This window comes from Rana temporaria, chromosome 4, assembly GCF_905171775.1.
Source record: "Rana temporaria chromosome 4, aRanTem1.1, whole genome shotgun sequence".
Lineage (NCBI taxonomy): Eukaryota > Metazoa > Chordata > Amphibia > Anura > Ranidae > Rana > Rana temporaria.
Genome location: NC_053492.1, coordinates 209,321,974 through 209,347,054, shown reverse-complemented (window position 1 = coordinate 209,347,054; position 25,081 = coordinate 209,321,974). Strand labels below are relative to the sequence as shown.

Here is a 25,081-nt window from a genome sequence, read left to right as displayed (position 1 = left end):
AGCACATGACACCTGTCACAGATATACCCTTCCCCAGCATGCCTTGCGAGGGAGAAACTTCTCTAATTGGCTGCTGGGGAAAGTTGCTTTGCCAGAACCCCTCTGGTGCCAACTGCTGGCCAGGGATGGTATTGCATCCCTGGAGCACAGACTGACCCAGTGGACGTTTCTGGAGTGACAGAAGTCCCAATTTAGCAAATTGTCAATGGGAGCAAAATAACTCTCCCATTCCCCACTAACTTTAGCATAGAGCCCATACTGAAAGTAAGGGGGCGCTATATATATATATATATATATATATATATATAAAAATATCTATGTGTTCATGTGCGTTATAATCTTTTAAATGGATTTCCACTGGGAGAGCAATTGTATGCCCCCAAAAAAGTTTTTAAATATGGGATGAAATAAAAAATAAATTTTTAGCAATATATTGAGTTGTCTTGGCGCCATTAAAATCCCTTTTCTAAATACTCTTATTCTGGGATGAAGGTGTCCTTGATCTATGGGTGTTTGGAAAAGGGTTCAAATACAGTTTAATATGCTTTAGTTATGAATGGACAGTGGTAAAGATTGGTACAAATGACATATTTGCAAGCCTTTTCCCCACTCTCCACCCTGACACATCCCCCGCAGCAGCAAGGATGGGGAGTGGAGGGGGGAATACAGCAGAGCTGTGGGGGGCCGAGGGAGCACACATCCCCTTCATATTCTTCCTGCAGCCACTGAATGCCTGCAGAAGGGAGAGAAGGAGAAGCAGGCATTCAGTGGCTGCGGGAGAAAACTGAAAAGGATTGGTTCCTTTATGGTATATGAAGCCCCCTCCTATCTAGGTGTACTGGGGAGCTACACAGGCCCCCTGGAGCATGGGGCCAGGTCGCAATTGCAACCCCTGTAGTTACGCCCCTGTACAACATGTTAAATTCAAAAATGTAATACCTCTTTTAGTAAATTAACCCCTGTGTGTTCTTATTTTTCAGACCAGCTGTCAATCAGGAAAAAATATAGTAACAGTTTTTGTCAAGTTAATTGATGTATGCCAACACTGCTAAACTTGGTCCAGGCATCTAGGTTAAAAAAAAAAAAAAAAAAAAATCAGAAAGGGTAAAATATTTTAAAAACTCAGAGCACTTTTAACGGATTGTGTTTTTTAAATTATTTAAATCAGCATGTATATTTCTTATTATGTCCCTTTGCAACTTGGGAATAAATACGGTATGTTTATATCCTAAAATATGACAATGATTCAAACTTTATAAACATCAAAACAGATGGGACAAAAAATAAATAAAAAAAGAGACAGAAGACTGAAAGAAATTCAGGCAGATAACTATAGTGATTAACTGCATGAAGGAATAAGGGAATGCATAGTGTCCCACTTGAGCATTCACATTACAGACAATGGAGAATACATTCTTCAGTCATCTGTTCCTATAGCAACCGGTACAAGAATCCGGCCCTACACACAATGTGGTGCTTACATCCTTGCGGTGACAAAGATTCTCAATTGTATTGCTAATCACTAATATAAATAAAGTTGTATGAGTAAATTCCTGATGCTTCTGTTAGGAAGCCTTATTTAAACTCTTTCACACAAATACATTTTCCTAAATAAAAACCTGACCAACAAACATCTTTCATGATTGTGATCGACAAAAAAGTGAGATAAAGAAAAAAGTTACTGTTTCTGAAAAAAAAACTAATGCTGGTATTGAAACTCTAATGCTGGCCATACACTATAGGAAATTTCGGCCGAATATCGGTCATAAAGAAAGATCTTTCGTTTTTCAGCCAGTTAATGGGCACAAAATCGAAAATCGTTTGGACGTTTTTGAGCCGAAAAAACGAAGGACAAGTTTGGAAATTTTCTGCCGAACAAACGATAAATCGGAAGGTTAATGTGTTTCCCGTCCGAACTTTCTGCACTAGGTATATGTAAAAAAAACGAACCATTTTTTTTTTTTTTTTTATGTCCACTGAACGATTTATCGCCCATTACATGATGGCACTATCGTTTGCACTCACGAAAGAACTTTCGTTTTTCGAAAGTTCGTTCGGACGATTTTTCGTGGAGTGTATGGCCAGCATAAGGCCTCGTACACACGACCGTTTTCCTCGACAGAATCCATCAAGAAACATGGTGGAAGAGCTTTGTTGCCGAGGAAAAACGGTCGTGTGTGAGTTTTTCATCGAGAAAACCGTTGAGGAACTCAACGAGAAAAAAAGAGAACAAGTTCTCTTTTTCCTCGACGGGAGTCTCAATTTCCTTGTCGCGTTCCTCGTCGGGCTGGTTTTCGACAAGAAAACACGTTTGTGTGTATGCTTAGAAACCCGCGCATGCTCAGAATAAAGTTTGAGACGGGAGCGCACCTTCGGTAAAAGTAGCGTTTGTAATGGAGATAGCACGTTTGTCACACTGTAACAGATTGAAAAGTGCGAATCGTCTCTCACCAAACTTTTACTTAACACGCAATAACATGAAATTAGCAAAAGCAGCCCCAAGGGTTGTGCCAGTGGAATCGAACTTCCCCTGCTGTTTGTAGCTGCTGACTTTTATTTTTATTTACTTTTTAACGCCGGACCTCCGCTTTAATGGGTGTGGCAAAGCTGAACAAAGTGGATTTCAGTTCATCAATAAAGAACAATACAGATGCACTCTGAATAATGACCAAATACTTTATTATTATAGTCATACCATTCTCTAAAGAGTGACTTATAACACCTAAAAATAAAGTTTTGGATTTTTTTATCTGCATGAAGCTTTATTTTATCTTCTAATTCCTATAAAAGGGAATCTGAATAAATTTGAAGCCAAAAATAAAATTTGCTATCACTTCCAGCAAATGAGACAAATTAAATAACATTAAGCCCAGGTCCACACTGGGTACGATTTGCTTCGATTTGAGATGCGATTTCACATGTGAAATCGCATCTCAAATCGGCGGCATTTGCCGACAATTGTCGGCAATGACACCGTCCTAATCGGTGCAACGCCGCATCTGCAGCACTGCACCGATTTAAAAAAGTAGTTCCTGTACTACTTTTTGCGATTTCGGGCCGCGATTTACATTGACATCTGTGCATAAACCTGCACAGATGTCTCTTAAATCGCGGCCGAAATCGGGACTGCCAGTGGGAGTGAAGCCGTGCAAGTTCAGCTGAACTCACACGGCTTCATTCCCGCAGCCCAGTGTGAACCAGGGCTAAAGGCTTAAAATGCACTTACAGATAATATCGCTCTTGCTTTCCTATTATTCAGAGATCTTTGTACATTATAAAAAAAATCTTAGCCCTAACCCAAAACATTTCACCTAATCCTAACAGTTGAATCCCCTCCGCTTATACCTTATCCCTAAAAGAGACCCCTTCACCCCTCAATGACCAGAAGTTAATGAAGCTGGCCAGAAAAAAATTGCAGTTTTAGTATGTCTTTGTTAACTAGAAAATAACTCAATGACTAAATTGTCTTACAAAATATTTTTTACATCATTCTTAGGCCATATGAGAGCTTGTTTACAGAGGGGAAACGTGACTTCCAGCGTGACTTTGCAAGGCAACTTCAGCGCGACTTGGAGCAACTTACAACGCGTCTTAAAGTTGCCTCCAGGACAGGCGACTTTGGCTGTGGCCAATAAAAGAATAATCAGCTCTGTGGGAGGGAGGGGGTTGCTGAGTAAACAATTTTCTCTTCCTGTAAAGTTGCTTCAGTTAACCTGCTGAGCGGTATTCCCGAGTTTGGCTCGGGGTGGAATTTCAGAACCAAAAGCGGTAACCCCGAGCCAGACTCGGGATCGCCTTGCAGTATCCACAGGCATGGTTTACTTACCTTGTCCCTGAATCCTGCGATGCCTCCCCGCTGTGTAATCTTCTCGTCGATCCACACAGTGCCGAGAGCCGCCGAGCTCCGTTGCCTGCGACGTTACGACGCACGGGGGCGGAGATCGGCGCCAAATTCAAATAAGTAAATAAACACAATACATACAGTATACTGTAATCCTACAGATTACAGTACTGTATGAAAAAATTACACACCCCCTTTGTCCCTAGTGGTCTGCCCAGTGCCCTACATGTACTTTTATATAATAAAAACTGTTCTTTGTGCCTGCAAACTGGAGATTGTCCATAGCAACCAAAAAGTGTCCCTTTACATCAAAAGTGGTTTTAGACCAGCTAGAAAACAGCGATAATAAATTAGAATCACTTGCAGAATTGAGCGATAGGGATTTGTGGGGAAATTCGTCATCAAACAATAAAAGTAATGACAGCGACAATTCTGCAACTGAGCAAATTTCTGAATTTTTGATTTGATTACATTACATTATTATTTGTTATAATTATTTATAGTTATTTATTATATTATAATTTATTATATTGTTTTTCAAACTTTATCATACCCGGGATGTTTACTAGACCCTTGTTTGAACAGATTTAAGTGAGCTATTCCTAAGAATTACAGGCCTACAATATAAAATGCCAAATTTCCATGCAAAATAATGGTACTGCTTTCAGCACCTAAAATCTGAAAGAATCATACCGCCAGGGAGGTTAAGACAGAGATCCGACTTTGGAGGCAACTTCAATTGAAATCTATGGGAACAAGTCACCTAGAAGTCGCCTTGAAGTAGTACAGGAACCTTTTCTGAAGTCGGAGCAACTTCAGTAGTGTACATTAAGATGGCTCTCATTCACTTCAATTGAATTTCTCATGTTGCGCAACTTGAGGTGACACAAGTTGGATCCCAAGTCACGGTAGTGTGAACCGGCACTAAGGGTTTTATGTGGCATTTTTTAATAAATACCCTGCCTAAGAGCCGGTTCACACAGGGGCGACCTGGGATCTGACTTGAAGTTGCCCCAAGTCGTGTGGTTTCTCAGGCAAACCTCTCCCTCCCACAGAGCTGATTGTTGTTTGATTGGCCACTGGAAAGCCTCGTGTCCTGGAGATGACTTGAAGTTGCCTTGTAAGTTGCCTGATGATTCATACTCAAGTCGTGTCCAAGTTGCCTCCCAAAGTCGTGCTGGAAGTCGTGTTGCCCCTGTGTGAACCGGCTCTAAGTGCCTACGTTTTTATTATAAACTGACAAATGGACAAAAAAGTGTTACCATAATTCTGTTAATTTGTACAGTTCTTTATCATTTAAAAAAGAAACTTGTTTTTTTGTTTCCATACTACTTTGTTTTTATACCCTGTAATCCAGAGTGACATGCTGAAGTAATGTTTTAGCCATTTGTAATTGACTGTCATGGCGATAAAATGATTGGAAACCATACGGATTAACTGGAATGTACAGCATATACTCAGAGCTAGCACTTTAAGTTATCAGTGCACTATAAATTGTAGGATATTTTTTTTTTAAAACATAAACGGAAAAAGCAAACCGGAACTTTCTTGTTAAAAAAAAGTAGCCTCTAAACTCCTAATTCCTTGGTTGCCCTGTGCAGTCTGCTTCCAGTTATTACAGCCTCCAGCACAGCTGATCCTGTATCACATACCAGGCAGAGTCTGCAAGCTAAAGATCACAGAGAAAAACTGGCAGTTGACTGCAGCTTGTGGACGTTGCCTGACACTTGTTACACAAGAAGTAATTTATGGGGTCAGTTTTGTATTAATTGTTTGCAAAGCAGCCCATGGTCTGCCTGATGCTAATTTTTTTAGGCGTAGAAAAAAAATCACATTCGTTATCTACCCCCCCTTCCCTTCTCTATATATTAAGAGGTCTAATGCTTGTTCAGTCAAAGGTGATGTAATATTCTTCGCTCCCCCATCTCTACTTGAGCTGTGGAATGTGGGCAGGCACTCAAGGTTCTCAGGCACAATACAGGACCACTGTTATTATATGCTATGATGGTGGTGAGTAAATGGAAGCTTCATAGGGAGCAATAATGAATACTGGAACTGGAAGGGAGAACGAAGGTAATACTTTCTATTACATGCCACTTACACCAAATAAACTTTAGACCCTTTAATTACAGCGGTCCAAATGTGATTTTTTTTTGTTCTAAGCTGACCAGATTTCAGCTATAATTTTTAATAGCATGATTCTCCACTGTTGAATTGTTATAACAATACAGCCTTACTTCCCAGGGAAGCATTACTTACTTCTATTATTTTTGTGAAACAAGCATTTCTGCTGTTTTGCAAACACTTATGGGCCGGATTCAGAGAGATCGGTGTATCTTTAGAGGGGCGTAGCGCATCTGATATGCGCTACGCCGACGTTACATAGAGAGGCTCGTACTGTATTCACAAAGCACTTGCTCCCTTTCTTGCGCCGGCATAACGTACAATGGCCGGCGTAAGCCCGCCTAATTCAAAGTAGCAATGCAGTGGGCGTGTAGTATTATAATGAAGCGTAACCCCATGTAAATGCATGGCCGAACAAACGGCGCATGCGTGCACATGCTCAGAATCACGTCGCAAATACTCCCTAGGATACGTCGGCTCAATGCTTTCGACGTGAACATAACCTACGCCCAGCCCCATTCACGTACGACTTACGCAAACAACGTAAAATCTGACGGCTGTTCCGACGTCCATACCCTAACATGACTTACCCCTGCTTTATGAGGGATAACTTTACGCCGGACGTACGCCTTACGTAACCAGCGTAGCTTACTGCGACGGGCACAAGTACGTTCGTGAATCGGCGTATCTAGGTCATTTACATATTCGATGCGTAAATCAATGGAAGCGCCCCTAGCGGCCAGCGTAAATATGCACCCAAGATACGACGAAGACTTACGTCGGTCGGATCAAGCAGAAATTCAGGCGTATCTGGTTTCCTGAATACAGCGCATAGATACGACGGCGCATACTACAACTTACGCGGCGTATCAACAGATACGTCGGCGTAAGTTGTCTGTGAATCCGGCCCTTTGTGTCTGAACAACTGTTCTTTGCTCTCCTCCTCCCTCAATACCCAGGATCTTGCATACACATGTATACAGTAAATGCTTGCAAAACACGCTTAGGCCCCTTTCACACAGTCTGTCCGATCAGGTCCACCTGTCAGTTTTTCAGGCGGACCTGATCCGTTCCTCCAATCTCCTCTATGGCGCGGCAGACACATGGCCGCTGACACCCACTGCCATCAAATCCAATCCTGCCCACAAAAAATAGATGGATGGTGGTCCCATTTTCCATCTGTCCAGCGGATCGGATGGAAACGGACAGGCGAGGCAATCTGTTTCTATCCAAGTTCCCCATAGAGGAGAGCGGGACAATCATCATTTTACCAAAAAGTAAGACGTGATTGTAGCCATATTAGTGCAGACAGTACTCAATTTTCTCTACCACAAGGTAAGGAATTATTTTCAAACATTTCTGAGTGGTTGAATTGAGCATAGGGAGAGCAATCTAATACTACTAAGCAAAGATGATCCTGGAGTTCAGCTTTAAAAATATTTTGTCCACATCACCAACCACTGTCCAGGTTAAATAACAAGTCAAGTTAACAGATTCTACTGAAAAGTGTCACACCAACTATGATGGAATGCTTTGGATTTCTGGTGATTTTCCATTCTGGATTGGAAGCCAGAATATTTTTCATGAGAATGTAACCAGCAAACCTTATTGCATTCTTTAGAATGTTCGCAAGTTCAAACACACACAATTAACAAAACTCACTGTCCTTTAAAGCAGCAGAAAAAAAACGATGCTGATAAAGCACATTGTAATATGCTATAAATTATAATCAAGCCTTTGAAAAGGTTAACATCATGTTCCTATCACAAGGTGGTTTTACAAAATTCAAAATAAATGCTGTTGCTTTGATTTTAAATCCCCTCACTGCCTGGGAAGTACTGTATGTTCTTTTAAAGTGTCTATCAGGGCAAACGTATGTAATACATATCTGAAATATGGCTAGGTTTACATCTGAGCGAGTGCAGAAAGGTGTGTAACCGCCAGTGTTAAATTTTGACATCAAATTTAGTTTTAGTCTTTTGACTAAATGCAGTTTTAGTTGTATTTTAGCCATCTCAATTGTTTTAGTTGTATTTTAGTAGACTAAAATCTCCAGTACATTTTTGTCAACTAAAATTAAATGGATTTAGTAAAATTGAAATGCATTTTTTTTTTAGAATTGCCAAACTCATTAAATACTCCTGGAGTAAAAATCGAATGTTATTATTTATGGTAAGAAGGTTTGAACATTACAGACACAGATTTAGCCAGTGCAAGATATAACGTTGTTATACAAGTTTCATGAGTAAATACAAATATTGCTTTTTGACAAGCAGGAGTACAACTTGAAAAAAACAAAAAACAAAAAAAAACTGTAAACTCTATTGGCTGTAATGCCATTGCACATATCACCTGAATATATTACCAACATTAAATATATATATATAAAACATTTTTTTAAGGAGTTGTAAAGGAATTTTTTTTTTCACCTTAATGCAATCTATGCATTAAGGTGAAAAAACATCTGATGATGCCGCCCCCGAGCCCCTGTTCTACGTACCCGACCCCTCGAAAGTCCCGCGCTCGGTCCCGAGATCCTCTTAGCCACTCAGCCTGGCCGCTGATTGGCTAGAACGGATAGATTGAGAGCAGCACAGCCATTGGCTGGCGCTGCGGTCAATCACATCCAGTGACGTGGCGCGCTGAGGGGCAGGGCCAAATGATACAGTGAGTGGCTATGGCCGCTCACTGTATTACGGGAGCGCGCCCGCAAGGACTCTTGCGGGGAGGACCAGAGACAGCCGCCGAGGGACCCCAGAAGACGTGGATCGGGGCCACACTGTGCAAAACAAACTGCACAGTGGAGGTAAGTATAACATGTTTGTTATTTTAAAGAAAAAAATGTTTTTCCTTTAGCAACTCTTTAAGAAAAGCTTTTTTCTTCATTTTGTTTCTTTTAGCAACTTAGTAGATGCCCCCTACTTATTCTCATATGGTAGTGCAGTGTTAAGTTTTACATCAAATTTCAATTTCATTTTAGTGATAGTCTTTTGACTAAAATGCCATTGTAGTTTTAGTTGTATTTTACTTATCTTAATTGTTTTAGTCGTTTTTAAGTCAACTAAAATAGTATTAATTTAGTTGACAAAAATATTTTATTCGTCTAAATTAACCCTGGTAATCACAAACTTGCCTCCACCAATACTCTTGACTGGAGACAGTGCCCCTGGAGATGTAAATGTGATCCAACAGTGTGTCAATCCATTTACCATAACAGCAAATTGTGCTGCTGTTTATGAGATGCGTGTAGGTGTCATTAATCCTAATCACAACCCCATTCACTGGATACCGCAGCACAATTTCCCATACCGAGAACTGCGCTGTACTTTGCAGTTTTGCTGTGGCCGCATTTTTGAAAAGTTGCAGGGAGCATTTCCCTGCATTTTCAGGAGGTACAGCAGCCCATTCAAATGAATGGGCTGCTGTGCTGGAGCAAACACAGCTGCTAGAAACCACATAGATGTGAACCAGGCCAAACATTTCCCCATGTTTTTACTCCTGCAAGTGGATTGACAACAAACAGATTTGCTGTTGACTTAATGGTGTCAGCCCTACCAGTTTTTTATTTATTTTTCTCAGTCCACTTATTCTCCCTTCTCCACAACATCCTGTAAAGACAAAACACTCATTCATGCTAGGTGGGATGAGCAGCCTTTCCCAGCATAGTCCCAGTTTGAATGCAAGGCAAAAAATCTTGTTCCCGTACAATGCCAGTCCACACCACAATATTGAGGCTGTGCTGGTAATACAGTACTATTTTCCAGCACAGTGTGGTGCAACACAATTTAACACATTGCAATGCATTGCAGCCAATACAAAAGTTTGTGACATTTCACTAATGTTTGCACACAAAAAAAAAAAGTAAAAAGTTATGCACCAGAATTGGCACAATGGCACTCTTCCTTCCAGCACACACCAGCGACCATGTATTCAGCACAGCTCATGTTGTGAATAAGCCCTAATTACTATGTATTTTCAATATAACACAAGGCAGGCTAATTAGAGTTCATGAGGCTGATTTACTAAAGGCAAATAGGCTGTTAATTTTGTAATTGAATTTTGCCCAGGGCCTAGCGAATGTGGTAAAATTTTACTCTGCAAAGAAAATAAAAATATATGCATTTTTTTCCATGCACACGATTGGATGACGAAAGACGGCAGAGCCTCACCACATTCTCTAAACTCTGGGGAATAATCCCATGCAGCGTTCAACATCCCTTACAAAGTAACCAGTCTATTTGCCTTGGGTAAATTATGATCAACAGGGATTTTGTTTGCACTTATCAAGCAGATACAACAAAACTCTTTCAGCCCAGGTTCACACTGGGTACGTTTTGCTTCGATTTGAGATGCGATTTCACATGTGAAATCGCATCTCAAATCGGCGGCATTTGTCGGCAATGACACCGTCCTAATCGGTGCCACGCCGCATCTGCAGCGCTGCACCGATTTCAAAAAGTAGTTCCTGTACTACTTTTTGCGATTTCTGGCCGCGATTTACATTGACATCTGTGCAGAAACCTGCACAGATGTCTCTTAAATCGCGGCCGAAATCGGGACTGCCAGTGGGAGTGAAATCGTGCGAGTTCAGCTGAACTCGCACGGCTTCACTCCCGCAGCCCAGTGTGAACCAGGGCTTAATGGTATATTTAACAAATCAGAAGGCAGCAAACAGAAAAGTTAATTGTTAGGGTTTATATACACTTTAAAGTGATACTAAAGTCTCGTTTTTTTTAAAGTTAAAAATAACAAACATGTTATACTTACCTACTCTGTGAAGTGTTTTTGCACAGAGCAGCCCAGATCCCCCTCTTCTCGGGTCCCTCTTAAGTGCTCTTGGCCCCTCCCTCCTGTTAATTGCCCCCACAGCAAGCAACTATGGGGGCACCTGAGCTGAGTCACAGCTCCCTATGTACATTCAGACATGGAGCCACGGACCAGCCCCACCCCCTTTCTCTCCTCATTGGCTGGCTGACTAACTTTGATGGACAGCAGCAGGAGCCAATGGTGCTGCACTGCTGTCTCAGCCAATGAGGATGGGAGTTCCGGGCATCCAAGACACTCCTGAAACATCGCTGGATCTAGATGGACCTCAGGTAAGTTTTAGGGGGGCTGCTGCACACAGAAGGTTTTTTATCTTCATGCATAGAACTTCTGCCTTTACAACCACTTGTAAATGTTTCTTCCAACAGTCTAAAAAATACAGGTAAATTAACTAGCTGGTAAGAAAATGGACCTGAGAAATATGACCAGAATGAATAAAGCGTCCAACAACAAGGAAAAAGACTGTTTATACAAATGGAAAAGAGAAGAGCAGAAAGAGAGCGAGTCAACTCACAGAAATACCTCCTCATTCCACAGATGCGATTAAATCTCTCATTTCAGGACTTTGTCCACCTTTAATGTGACCTATAAACTGAACAAACAAACTCAACAAACTGAAATCTTTTAGGGCGAGGGAAGTAAAAATAAACAATTAAAATAATATGGTTGCATAAGTATGCACACCCTTAACCACTTGCTTACTGGGCACATAACCCCCCTTCGTTCCCAGGCGAAATTTCAGCTTCCGGCACTGCGTCGCTTTAACTGACAATTGCGCGGTCGTGCGACGTGGCTCCCGAACAAAATTGGCGTCCTTTTTTCCCCACAAATAGAGCTTTCTTTTGGTGGTATTTGATCACCTCTGCGGTTTTTATTTTTTGCGCTATAAACAAAAAAAGAGCGACAATTTAAAAAAATATATATATTTGTTTTACTTGTTGCTATAATAAATATCCCAATTTTTTTTAAAAAAACTTTTTTTTTTCTCAGTTAAGGCCGATATGTATTTTTCGACGTATTTTTGTAAAAAAAAAAAAAAAATTGCAATAAGCGACTGGTTTGCGCAAAAGTTATTGGGCCAAATCCACAAAAGAGATACGCAGGCGGAACTGCTGTTCCGCCTGCGTATCTCTGTGCCTAACTTTGGGAGCGATCCTCAAAAGGATTTTTCCCAAGTTAGGCAGAAGATCCGACATCCGTAATTTAGTTACGCTGTTGAATATTCGGATGCAGTACCGCATCCGCCGCTGGGGGCATTTCGAGTCGAAATCCCTCCTTGCGTATGCAAATTAGTACTTACGGAGATCCACAAAGCTTTAGGCATTGTGTGATTTGCGTAAGTTACGAATTTGCTTGCGCAAAACTAAGGTTGGTTTTATATGGACTAACTTTAGTAGACCATGCAAAACCATACCTTTTTTTCGATCGCCGCGTTTTTTTTTTAAATTTGATTTTTTTTTTTCGTCGCAACTTTACGAACCCGTCGCTATCCACAAAGCCCGACGTAAACTACGTATGCGCGATGCACGTCGGGAAAAATGACGTCACACGCATGCGCAGTCCGTCCGGCGCGGGAGCGCGCCCTAATTTAAATGGGAATCGCCCATTTTAATTAGGGATCGCTTAAGATGCAAGGAGATCAGCTACACTGGCGCAATTTTAGAGGTAAGTGCTCTGTGGATCGCTACCTAAAATACTAAAATTGCGCCAGTGTAACTTTTCTGCCTAAAACTAAGATCCGCAATTTCTTTGTGGATTTGGCCCATAGTGCCTACGAAATGGGGGATAGATTTATGTTTTTTTTTTTACTAGTAATGGCGGCGATTTGCGATTTTTTGTCAGGGCTGCGATATTGCGACGGACGTATCGGACACTTTTGACACAATTTTGGGACCATTCACATTTATACAGCGATCAGTGCTATAAAAATGCACTAATTACTGTATAAATGTGACTGGCAGTGAAGGGGTTAACACTAGGGGGTGAGGAAGGGGTTAAATGTATTCCCTCATAGTGTTCTTACTGTGTGGGGGGAGGGGGGTGACTGGGGGAGGTGACCGATGCTGTGTCCCTATGTAAAGGGACACAGATCGGTCTCCTCTCTCCCTCACAGCACGTGGAGCTCTGTGTTTACACACAGAGCTCCACGTCCTGCTGTGTTACCAGCTGTGTTCCCGACGATCGCAAGTGCCTGGCGGACATCGCGGCCGCCAGGCACTCGCATCGGCTCCCGAGCGATGCGCCGGGCACGTTGTTTCCCCGCTGCGCGCCCCCAGCGGCGCGCACAGGGAACAACAACGGCAGGACGTCTGTGGACGTCCTCCCGGCACTTGAGAGCCGCGCTGTGGACGTCTTTCGACCATAGCGCGGATCTCAAGTGGTTAAACTAATGCTTTGTTAAAGGGGTTGTAAAGGTTCATTTTTTTCCCCCTAAATAGCTTCCTTTACCTTTGCTTTTAAATGTCCTTATTTCTTCTGAGAAATCCTCACTTCCTGTTCTTCTGTCTGTAACTCCACACAGTAATGCAAGGCTTTCTCCCTGGTGTGGAGTGTCGTGCTCGCCCCATCCCTGGACTACAGGAGATTGAGGAAGCCCTCTACGTTGCAGATAGAGAAAGAAGCTGTGTGTTAGTGCTCGTCCTGACTCTCCTGCAGTCCAAGGGAGGGGGCGAGCACGACACTCCACGCCAGGGAGCGAAGAACATGGGAGATGGTTGTCACATGTACCACACAGCCAGTACTTGCCAGAAATTCCTGCAGCTCCTTTAATGTTGCTGTAGACCTCTTGGCAGCCTCCCTGACCAGTTTTCTTCTCATCTTTTCATCGATTTTGGAGGGATGTCCAGTTCTTGGTAATGTGACTGTTGTGCCATATTTTCTCCACAAGATGACTGTCTTCACTGTGTTCCATAATATATCTAATGCCTTGGAAATTCTTTTGTACCCTTCTCTTGACTGATACCTTTTAACAATGAGATTCCTCTGATGCTTTAGAAGCCCTCTGATGGGATCATGGCTTTTGCTAAGAAAATGTCAGGAAAGACCTACTAGAACAGCTGAATTTTATTTGGGGTTTAATCAGAGGCACTTTAAATGATGGCAGGTGTGTACTGACTCCTATTTAACACGAGTTTGAATGCGATTGCTTAATTTTGAACACGGCTACATCCCCAGTTATAAGAGGGTGTGCACACTTATGGAACCACATTGTTTATTTTTTTTATTTTCCCCCCCCCCCCCCCCTTAAAAGATTTCAGTTTTTCAATTGTACCGTCTATAGGTCACATTAAAGGTGGAAAGAGTCCTGAAATGATTTATCTGTGTTATTTTTTTTTTTACATCACAGAAACCTGACATTTTTAACAGGGGTGTGTAGACTTTTTATATCCACTGTATGAAGTGGAAACATATTGCAATAAATACAGTAAGGTAAAAAAGTGAAATAAGAAGATTCCTGCTTCTTGTGTTCAGGTTGGATGGAGGTGTATCCATCAGAATCTCAGAATCATAACATAACAAATGAATCCAAAATACATTTTGTTCCATTCATTATGTTATGAGATTCTGATGAGTCCACGTCCATCCAACTCAAACAGATGACTTGTATAAAAAAACTAAATATAAATGTAAAACTAATATAGCAAATCTTCCAAAATAGCTTATGAAAATGGAATTGATTTGGAATAATGAATATACAAAACTAATTCGAACATTCAGAGGATGCACGCTAATGTGACTTTAAGTGCTGGTTCACACAGTGACTTAGTGGCCTGACAAGTCGCGCCCCATGCATTGCAATAGTACTGTTCTAATAGGAGCGACTCAAGTTACTCCGACTTAGAAAAAGGTTCCTGTGCTACTTTGTGGGGATTTCAGAGCGGCCTGCATTGACTTCTATACAGAAGTCATTTTACAAGCTGAGCTTAAGTCGCGCTGTAAGGGGTGCCTTTAGAGTCAGATATTTTTAAAGCCGCCACTGTGTGAACCAGCACTTAGGCCCCTTCCACAAGGGCACGGGAGGTGCGGTGGCGGTATAGCGGTTTTTAGCGTCGCTATACCGCCATATTCGGCCGCTAGTGGTGCGGTTTTAACCCCGCTAGTGGCCGAAAAAGGATTAATATCGCCTGCAATGCACCTCTGCAGAGGCGCATTGCGGGCGGTATTACCGCGGTTTCCCATTGATTTCATTGGGAAGGAGCGGTGTAGGAGCAGTAAACACCCGCACTTATACCGCTCCAAAGATGCGGCTAGCAGGACTTTTGGAGCTGTCCTGCTAGCGCACCACTTCAGTGTGAAAGCCTTCGGGCTTTCACACTGAAGACTGCAGGGCACGATTTTTTCAGGCGGTATAGCAGAGCTATTTTTAGCGCTACAGTGTGAAAGGAGCCTTAGAGGTGGGCACGATTATATTGAAACTAATAACAAAATCATTCTAGCATAACGAATATGAACAAATTAAATGAATAACTTAACAAGCAAATCCGAAACAACATTTTCTATTGTGCCCATCTCTAAAATTCACATCAACATACTCTGCATGTTCATGTGAAATCATCTAACCCCCCTGCCCCCACACCTTTATTTATTTTATGTTTGCATTACTTCCTTTCTTGTCCACTTCCTAGCACGGAGTATGTAGCCCCAGCTGCAGTGATGCCCCCTGTGAAAGAGATAGGAACCTCCATGCCCAGTTAATGCGCCGGGTGGTGCCACATCTGTGACGTTATGGCGCACGAGCTGGCCGTGCTTGCAGTTTTCGCTATTGTTTTACTACCAAAGTATAAGTGCAATATATGCTTTTAATAAATGCTTGGTTATAGCGTTCTACAATATGAAATCTCTTTCCACACATGCATGGGATGTGCGTGTTTGAGCTTTGGGGTGCACACCCTAATGTAATAGGCTGTGCACACCTATGTATAAGCACAATGCAGGCTTAGATAGCAGAGACCTCCATCCTCTTATTGCAGATCAGTAAGAGTGTTATATAAACAGACCAGGTATGTGGAGAGTGCTTCAAAATATGCAGCAGATTCTGAGATGAGGTCATGAAAATGTCAAGAAATAAATGCAAACAATTAGCTAAGTCTCTTCTACTATACATGGTAGACTGCAGCAGCATCTCAATTGGCAACCAAATACTACACTGTAGACTACAGCTTCATAGGTCACCTTTGAGCATGCAGAAAAAAATATATATATCAATCATTTTTAAAGGGGTTGTAAAGGTTTGTTTTTTATTTTCTGAATGGGTTCCTTTAAGCTAGTGCATTGTTGGTTCACTTACCTTTTCCTTCCATTTCCCTTCTAACTGTTTTTTTTCTTTGTCTTAATTTCTCACTTCCTGTTCCTCCTCAGTAAGCTGTTCTGGCTGACTAACCCCAGCCAGATGATGGGGGCAAGCATACTGAGGAGGAACAGGAAGTGATAAATTCAGACAAAGGAAAAAAAACATTTAGAAGGGAAAGCGAAGGAGAAGGTAAGTGAACCAACAATGCAGTAGCTTCAAGGAACCTATTTAGAAAAAAAAAAACCTTTACAACCCCTTTAATACCTAGAACTATGCACAGTCACTTGCGAATTTCCATCATTTCTGTTCAGGTGATCCGTTGCTTTAGTAGCAACAATTTTCCTGTATTGATGTGGTTTCCCTGCGGCCGTGTTTTTAAAAAGGCGCAAGCACCTTTTTTGTACATTTCATGCGAAAATGTAATGGGCTGCCATGCCCGAGCAAATGCATACAAGATTGGCTCCATAGGATGCTGCAAGAGAAATCAACCACCCAGGAAACCTGGGGCAGTGGTCATGGCACCAGTTTAAACCAGAACATAGGCAAGGATTAAAGATAAAGAAGCTGCATACTCAATAAATGATTAAATAAAATAAAAAATGAAGTATTTCCCTTTGTTAACCCCCCTCCAATGAGTTTTAAAGCTTATGACTACTTCTGTGTGCACAGAATACAATGTTTACAAATATCTGTGTAATCAGACACAACATGATACAATGTCACTGCAGGGAAGACCACAGTGAATATAGAACTCTATTCATGTATATAAACTATCACAATGAGTGTAGAACTATATGCAATAGACCAAATTTACTAAAATTGCTGTACAGGCGTGGCCAAAAAAAATTGAGAATGACACAAAGATTAGTCTGCTGTCTGTATTTTTAGATCTTTTTGTCAGATATTACTATGCAGGGCTGTCTTAATGAGAGGGCAGACCTGGGCACTGCCCAGGGGCCCCAGCTGCATGGGGGGCCACTGCTCTTTCCCCAAAGCAGCTGGTCCTTGGATGGAATAATGGTGCTGAGGGTTATCAAGGGTGTATGGGGGGGAAAACAATGCTGAGGGGGGATCTGGGGTGTATAAGGGGTATCAATGCTTGGTTTAGCTTGGGTGGCTATAGTGCTAGAGGTATCAGGGATGTAAAGAGGCCACAGTATACGGTGTATCAGAGATGTAGTGGGGTCACAATACCCGGGGTATCTTATGGCATATGGTTACAGTGCTGGGGGGATATCTGGGGTGTGAAGGGGTCAGAGTGCTGGGGGGATATCTGGGGTGTGGAGGGGTCAGAGTGCTGGGGGGATATCTGGGGTGTGGAGGGGTCAGAGAGCTGGGGGGGGGTATCTGGGGTGTGGAGGGGTCAGAGAGCTGGGGGGGATATCTGGGGTGTAGAGGGGTCAGAGAGCGGGGGGATATCTGGGGTGTAGAGGGGTCAGAGTGCTGGGGGGGATATCTGGGGTGTAGAGGGGTCAGAGTGCTGGGGGGATATCTGGGGTGTAGAGGGGTCAGAGTGCTGGGGGGGATATCTGGGGCGTAGAGGGGTCAGAGTGCTGGGGGGGATATCTGGGGTGTAGAGGGCCATAGTGCTGGGGAGGCATCAATCTAGCAGATATATTATATGCACAGGACAGCTTTGTTACTGTATGTATGTAGTATTTTCCCACTGTTACTTTGCTGTACAGAATGATTGTTCATGTAGTTACTGCAGATCTCCACCCAAAAGGGGAAGCTCAGCTTGTCTGCCTCTTACCTACTTGATGTCTGTTTACCTGCACTGTCTCCATTGTAGGGGCCCCAGAGCATTACTTTGCCCAGGGGCCCATGATGCTATTAAGATAGCCCTGTTACTATGGTATACTGAGATATAACTTCAAGCATTTCATAAATGTCAAAGGCTTTTATTGACAATTACATGACGTTTATGTAAAGAGTCAATATTTGCAGTGTTGACCCTTGTTTTTCCAGATCTCTGCAAATCGCCCCGGCATTCTGTCAATCAACTTCTGGGTCACATTCTAACTGATAGCAGCCTGTTCTTCTATATTCAATGCTTGGAGTTTGTCAGAATTTGGGGGGTTTTCTTTGGTTCGCCCACCTCTTGAGGATTGACCACAAATTCTCAATGGGATTAAGGTCTGGGAAGTTTCCTGACCATGGACCCAACATTTGGATGTTGTGTTCCCCAAGCCACTTAGTTATCACATTTGCCTTATGATAATGTGCTTCATCATGCTGGAAAAGGCATTGCTCCTCACCAAACTGTTCTTGGATGGTTGAGAAGTTGCTCTTGGAGTGTGTTTTTGTACCATTATTTATGGCTGAGTTCTTAGGCAAAATTGTTAGTGAGCCCACTCCCTTGGCTGAGAAGCAACCCCACACATCAATATCTCAAGATTCTTTACTTTTGGCACGATAGAGGACTGATGGTATCACTCATCCTTCTCTTCTCCGGATGCCCCAAACAATCGGGAAGGGGATTCATTGGAGAAAATGACTTTACCCCAGTGCGCAGCAGTCCAATCCCTGTACCTTTTGTAGAATATCAATCTGTCCCTGATGTTTTTCCTGGAGAGAAGTGGCTTCTTTGCTGCCCTTCTTTGCCCCATTGTATGTGCAGATGTACTCACACCTGCCTGCTGCCATTCCTGAGCAAGCTCTGCACTGGTAGTGCCCCGATCCTGCAGCTAAATCAAATGTAGATGGTCCTGGCACTTGCTGGACTTTCTTGGGCACCCTGAAGCCTTCACAAATGCAGTGGCTCAGGCCTCCTGGTGGGACAGGAGGGCTCGGACGAGGCGCGGAAGTCCCCTCCCGCTACTTGGGATAACAGCCGAGCAGCTGATTGGCTGCATTCGTTGTCATCACAAGAAAGACTGGGATTAAGTTAATTTTCAAAGAGGGACTTTTCAATTAATTGCAATTCATCTCTTCATAACATTCTGAGCCAGTGTTTCTTAACCTTTTTTAGTCAAGGCACCCTTTAAAATTGGGTACAATCTCGAGGCACTCCATTGCAAAATGTAAAAAAATAAAATAAATTGTTTTATATAAAGCAGCAACATCCTCATACATTATTCTTCCATAACAAACACACCTTTGCACACTGGTACAGACTAGTATTCCCATGTTTCTCTTCTCCCCCAGTGTCTCAGTGCTGACAGGGAGTGGCAAACAAGGACGCTGTGCAAGCGCTAGGCATCCCCCTTATGACAACATTGGTTGTTAGAACTGGGTGCCAGGGGCTAGAAGGTTGCAATGGTGCACAATGAAAACCTGTGGCTTTGCGTAACTAGAAGGCAGGCTTCATCTAACCACTGACTTCTATACAGTTTTTTAGGCAATTTTTAGGTATTTTGCCAAGACACCCCTGAAGGTACCATAGTTGAAAAAGGCTGTTCTGGAGTATAAGCAAATTGCCATCATAAAAACGGAGGCAGCAGACTTTGTGAAAGTGTATATTTGTGTCATTATGAAAACTTTCGGCCACTGCCGTACACAGAATCTGGTGCAGCTATGCATGGTAACCAATCAGCTTCTGACTTTAGCTTGTTCAATTAAGCTTTGACAAAAAACCTGGAAGCTGACTGGTTACTATGCAAAGCTGCACCAGTATTAGTAAATCCCCCCCATGTGTGTAGAACTATATACAATGAGTGTAGAAGTCTATCTGTGTATATAGACTATCAGTGAGTGTAGGACCATATACAGTAAGTGTGGGACCATATACAATGATTGTGGGACCATGTACAATCAGTGTAAGGCCATGTACAATCAGTGTAGGACCATATACAATCAGTTTTATGCCATATACAATCAGTGTAATACATATACAATCAGTGTAAGGCCATATACAATCAGTGTAAGGCCATATACAATCAGTGTAGGTCCATATACAATCAGTGTAGGTCCATATAAAATCAGTGTAGGTCCATATACAATCAGTGTAGGTCCATATACAATCAGTGTAGGGCCATATACAATCAGTGTAGGGTCATATACAATCAGTGTAGGGTCATATACAATCAGTGTAGGGTCATATACAAATCAGTGTAATACATATACAATCAGTGTAATACATATACAATCAGTGTAGGGCCATATACAATCAGTGTAGGGCCATATACAATCAGTGTAAGGCCATATACAATCAGTGTAAGGCCATATACAATCAGTGTAAGGCCATATACAATCAGTGTAAGGCCATATATAATCAGTGTAGGTCCATATACAATCAGTGTAGGGTCATATACAATCAGTGTAAGGTCATATACAATCAGTGTAAGGTCATATACAATCAGTGTAAGGTCATATACAATCAGTGTAATACATATACAATCAGTGTAGGACCATATACAATCAGTGTAGGGCCATATACAATCAGTGTAGGGCCATATACAATCAGTGTAGGACCATACACAATCAGTGTAGGTCCATACACAATCAGTGTAAGACCATATACAATCAGTGTAAGACCATATACAATCAGTGTAAGACCATATACAATCAGTGTAGGACCATATACAATCAGTGTAAGACCATATACCCTCAGTATTGTAGGACCATATACAATCAGTGTAAGACCATATACAATCAGTGTAAGACCATACACAATCAGTGTAAGACCATATACAATCAGTGTAGGACCATATACAATCAGTGTAAGACCATATACAATCAGTGTAAGACCATATACAATCAGTGTAAGACCATATACAATCAGTGTGTAAGGCCATATACAATCAGTGTAAGACCATATACAATCAGTGTAAGACCATATACAATCAGTGTGTAAGGCCATATACAATCAGTGTAAGACCATATACAATCAGTGTAAGACCATATACAATCAGTGTGTAAGGCCATATACAATCAGTGTAGGACCATACACAATCAGTGTAGGACCATACACAATCAGTGTAGGTCCATATACAATCAGTGTAGGACCATATACAATCAGTATAGGACCATATACAATCAGTGTAGGACCATATACAATCAGTGTAGGACCATACACAATCAGTGTAGGACCATACACAATCAGTGTAGGACCATACACAATCAGTGTAGGACCATACACAATCAGTGTAGGACCATATACAATCAGTGTAGGACCATACACAATCAGTGTAGGACCATACACAATCAGTGTAGGACCATATACAATCAGTGTAGGACCATATACAATCAGTGTAGGACCATATACAATCAGTGTAGGACCATATACAATCAGTGTAGGACCATATACAATCAGTGTAGGACCATATGCAATCAGTGAAAGACCATAAACAATGTGCAGACCTCTATCTATGTCCATAGAGTATCCCTCTGAGCAGACACGTCACTACCCTGGGTGTATAAGCCCACTCCACACACACTCACCATCCCGAGCAGAGAGTAGAGTAGAGCCCCGGGCAGACACATCCATTCACAGGTCCCAGTCAGCGTTCATCCCTGCAGCACTGTGACCCGACTCTCCTTTCCACTGCTCCCAACTTTCCTCCTCATTCCTCCCGGGGATTGGGATGAACGGAGCCTCTCCGGGTGCTGGGCAGCAGTTGATTGGCTGAGTGTCGGAGGAGCTGTCTTGCTATTGGCAGAGGAGGCTGTTAATCAAGGTGTAGAGGAGTGTGAGCAGAGAACGGGAGGATTTGTGCAGATCGCCCAGTCTCCCCCTACACACACACTTGTAATTCAACATCCACACATTCCTCCGGGGTCACCTGACCAGCCCAATGGCTTCTCCCTCCACAGCTGTCATTGGAGGGGCTGTGTGTTCTCTATATAGGAGGGGAGAGGGGACATTACACATCTGCTGCTTCACACAGTGATAGCAGCGCAACACTCTGTCACTTTACTATAGAGTCATCCTAATCTCACATGTAACCCCTAATGCCTAAACCTTTTTCTCACACTTGTTTCTTTCAAGTTAAAATTCATATTTTTTGATAGAAAATTACTTTGAACCCCCAAATGAGATATATATATATATATATATATATATATATATATATATATATATATATATATATATATATATATATATATATATATATATATATATATATATATATATATATATATATATATATATAACCAGACTCTAGAGAACAAAATGGTAAATGTTGCAATATTTTATGTCACACTGTCAATTCTTTTTAACAAAATATACTTTCATGAATGAAAAAAAATAAAAAAAATCGTAAAGTTAGTCCAATTGTTTTGTATAATGTGAAAGATGATGTTACGCTGAGTAAAAAGATACCCAACATGTCGCGCTTTAAAATTGCGCACACTCGTGGAATGGCGACAAACTTGAAAATCTCCATAGGCTATGCTTTAAAAATGTCTACAGGTTACCAGTTTAGAGTTACAGAGGAGGTCTTGTACTAGAATTATTGCTCTCACTCTGACGATCGCAGCGACACCTCACACGTGTGGTTTGTACACCGTTTACATTTGCAGTCGTGACTTACATATGCATTCACTTCATTTAAGGGATGGTGCACTTTTAAAAAAAATATTATTTATTTTATTTTTACACTGTCCATTCATTTTTTTTTTTTTTTCTGATCCCTTTTATTGCCGTCTCAAGGAATGTAAACATCTCTTGTGACACTAATAGTCAGGGACAGGTACTCTTTATGGAGGGATCTGGGATCTATAAGACTACAAATCTCTCCTTTGCACTTAAAAGCATTCAAACCGCCAAGTTTGGCCGTTTTAAATGCTGTATTTATTTTTTTTTTTTTTTTTTTTATTTGGCACCTTTAAGTCTCCAGTAAGCTGGAAGTGATGTCATGACATCGTTTCCAGGCTACTAGATCCGATACCCGATCGAAGCTTTGACTTTGTTCGGTCTCTGGATGGCCGGCAGCAGCCCGATCTCCCGGAAGATCAGCCCCCCTCCTTCCTTCGCCGCCGGGCCAATTAGAAAGTGCAGTGCACTTGGGCATGCGCATTAGAGAACCAGTGGTGAAGCCGAAAGGCGTCACTGCCTGGTTCCCTTACCAGGAATGGCGGCGGCTGCACCCAGGAGTCGATATGATCACCTGGGGTGCCGACATTGCGGGCTCCCTGGACAGGTGAGCGTCCCAATATCAAAAGTCAGCAGCTACAGTATTTGTTTTGGGGGGGCTGGCTCTCCTCTTTATTGGGCATGGAATCAATTGTTCAATTAATTATTTCTGTATTTTTTGTCTCCTTGTAACATCCCTGTGAGCTCCCAACCCTCTTCTTTCCCCCTCTCACTCCCTTTTGTTAGGAAGGTTGGTTGTGGTCATGTGCACTGCTCTATACACACAGCAAATCCCATGGTCCACCTAAAAAGCATGCAAGAGAGGGAGGCTACATACAGTGGGACCATAGAGAATAGGTGTAGCCACCCTCTAACAGGAAGTCAGATCACAGCAGCAAAAAAAAAAAAGGCATTTAAAAGAGCAATCGAAGAAACTTTTCTAAGAATAACAATTTAAATACAATATATTTTGAAACCACAGTTTAGTGTTGCTTAAGGCTGGGTTCACGCCTAAGACAGATGCGGCTCACAGTCAGGCCTGAATTCAGACCTGAAATGAAGCCAAAGACGCACACGGAGATGTGTGAACCGGCTCCATTGAGAGCCACTCACAGTCTTGTCATGCCAATTTGATGCGGGGAGAACCGCATCCAATTCGCATAAGTGTAAAACCCAGTCTAAAATGCTCATTTTGTAAAACTGCCCCCAGCTATGAATACTAGCTCATTATGCCTTTTTCTTGCAAAGTTTTTTTTTTTCTGGGTTTACTTCCTCTGGGGGTGGGGTGAAAATAAAAAAGGAAATAAATGCACAAAAAACTTCAACCTTTGAGTCCAATGAGGCTAAAGCCTCGTACACACAACCCGATTATTGGCAGGGGATTGTCTGTTGACAGACTGTTGTCCTAAAATCTTACCATTAGTATGCGCCTTCTGACAATTGTTGTCCAACATTCGGCCAATAAATGGATGACAGGCTAGTACATTTTCGGCGAACAACAGCCTGTTGTCGGATTTTCGTATGGTCAGTACCAAGGATGAGCTCTGGTGTGTTCGCATAGAATAACAGCCAGGGAGACATTTCACGATCCCTGCAGCCGAGCATCGAGACAATGTCTCCCTGGCTGTGATTAGCACAGTGCCGTGCTCACTTCCTGGCAGGCTCTGCACGTGTTCTATGCGAACACGCCAGAGCTCATCCTTAGTCAGTACACAAAAGTCGAAATACAAAACAAGCATGCTCGGAATCAATGCTCACCAAACATGAAATTAGAAGAAGGGGCCCAAAGTGTGGTGCTCAAGAGCTGAAAATCCTTGTAGTACATCACTACGTTCGCGTTTGTTGGCCGACAATTGTGTAACGTTAGTATAAAAGACAAGATCCTGGCACACACCTTTTGGTCAAAAATCAGACGCTCGGTTGGCCAACAATCGTACCGTGTGTGGCTTTAGTATATCATGAGAGAAGATCTGCTTTTACATGCTGATTGTAGGATTATACTGGAGGGATTGTACTAAAACTGGAGCAGACAGCTGTGCATAGTAAACCAATCAGCTTTCAGCTTCAGCTTGTTCAATTACCTTGTTCCCAATGGTCAAACACATGTATGCAGTAGCTAAATTCACCTTATCCAGAAAATAACCCATGCAGTCAGGGGGCCCCAGAACCAGAAGGGATTGCAAAATTGTGCCATTTTATTGGATACTTGTAGGCAGAGCTTTTTTTCTCAGAAAATAGGTGCAGGAACTCAACCACGACCCCGTTCAGATTTCACAAACAGTAGAAGGGTCTTAAAGGGACATTAAATACCAGGATTGCATTACATACAGAGTGCAGAATTCAGGGGGTTACACACTGAATGCAGAGCTGTCACTTGTAAACACAGAAACCAGACTTCTGTGTTTACAATTGATTGTGGTGAGCGGGCACCAAAGTGTCTGAGCCAGAGGTGGTGGAACTGAGTTCCCCCTGAAAAAAAGCCCTG

General features: G+C 42.2%; 1 protein-coding gene across 1 annotated transcript in view; it reads right to left on the bottom strand.

Annotated features, from left to right (window-relative positions):
• ARHGEF10 (Rho guanine nucleotide exchange factor 10) overlaps positions 1 to 21,755 on the bottom strand; it is a 212,574-nt gene extending 190,819 nt beyond the window's left edge. The window contains exon 1 of the mRNA XM_040349804.1: positions 21,462 to 21,755. The gene's annotated coding sequence lies outside the window, so the exon portion shown is untranslated. The remainder of the gene's footprint in view (positions 1 to 21,461) is intronic.
• Between the last annotated feature and the right edge of the window lie 3,326 nt (positions 21,756 to 25,081).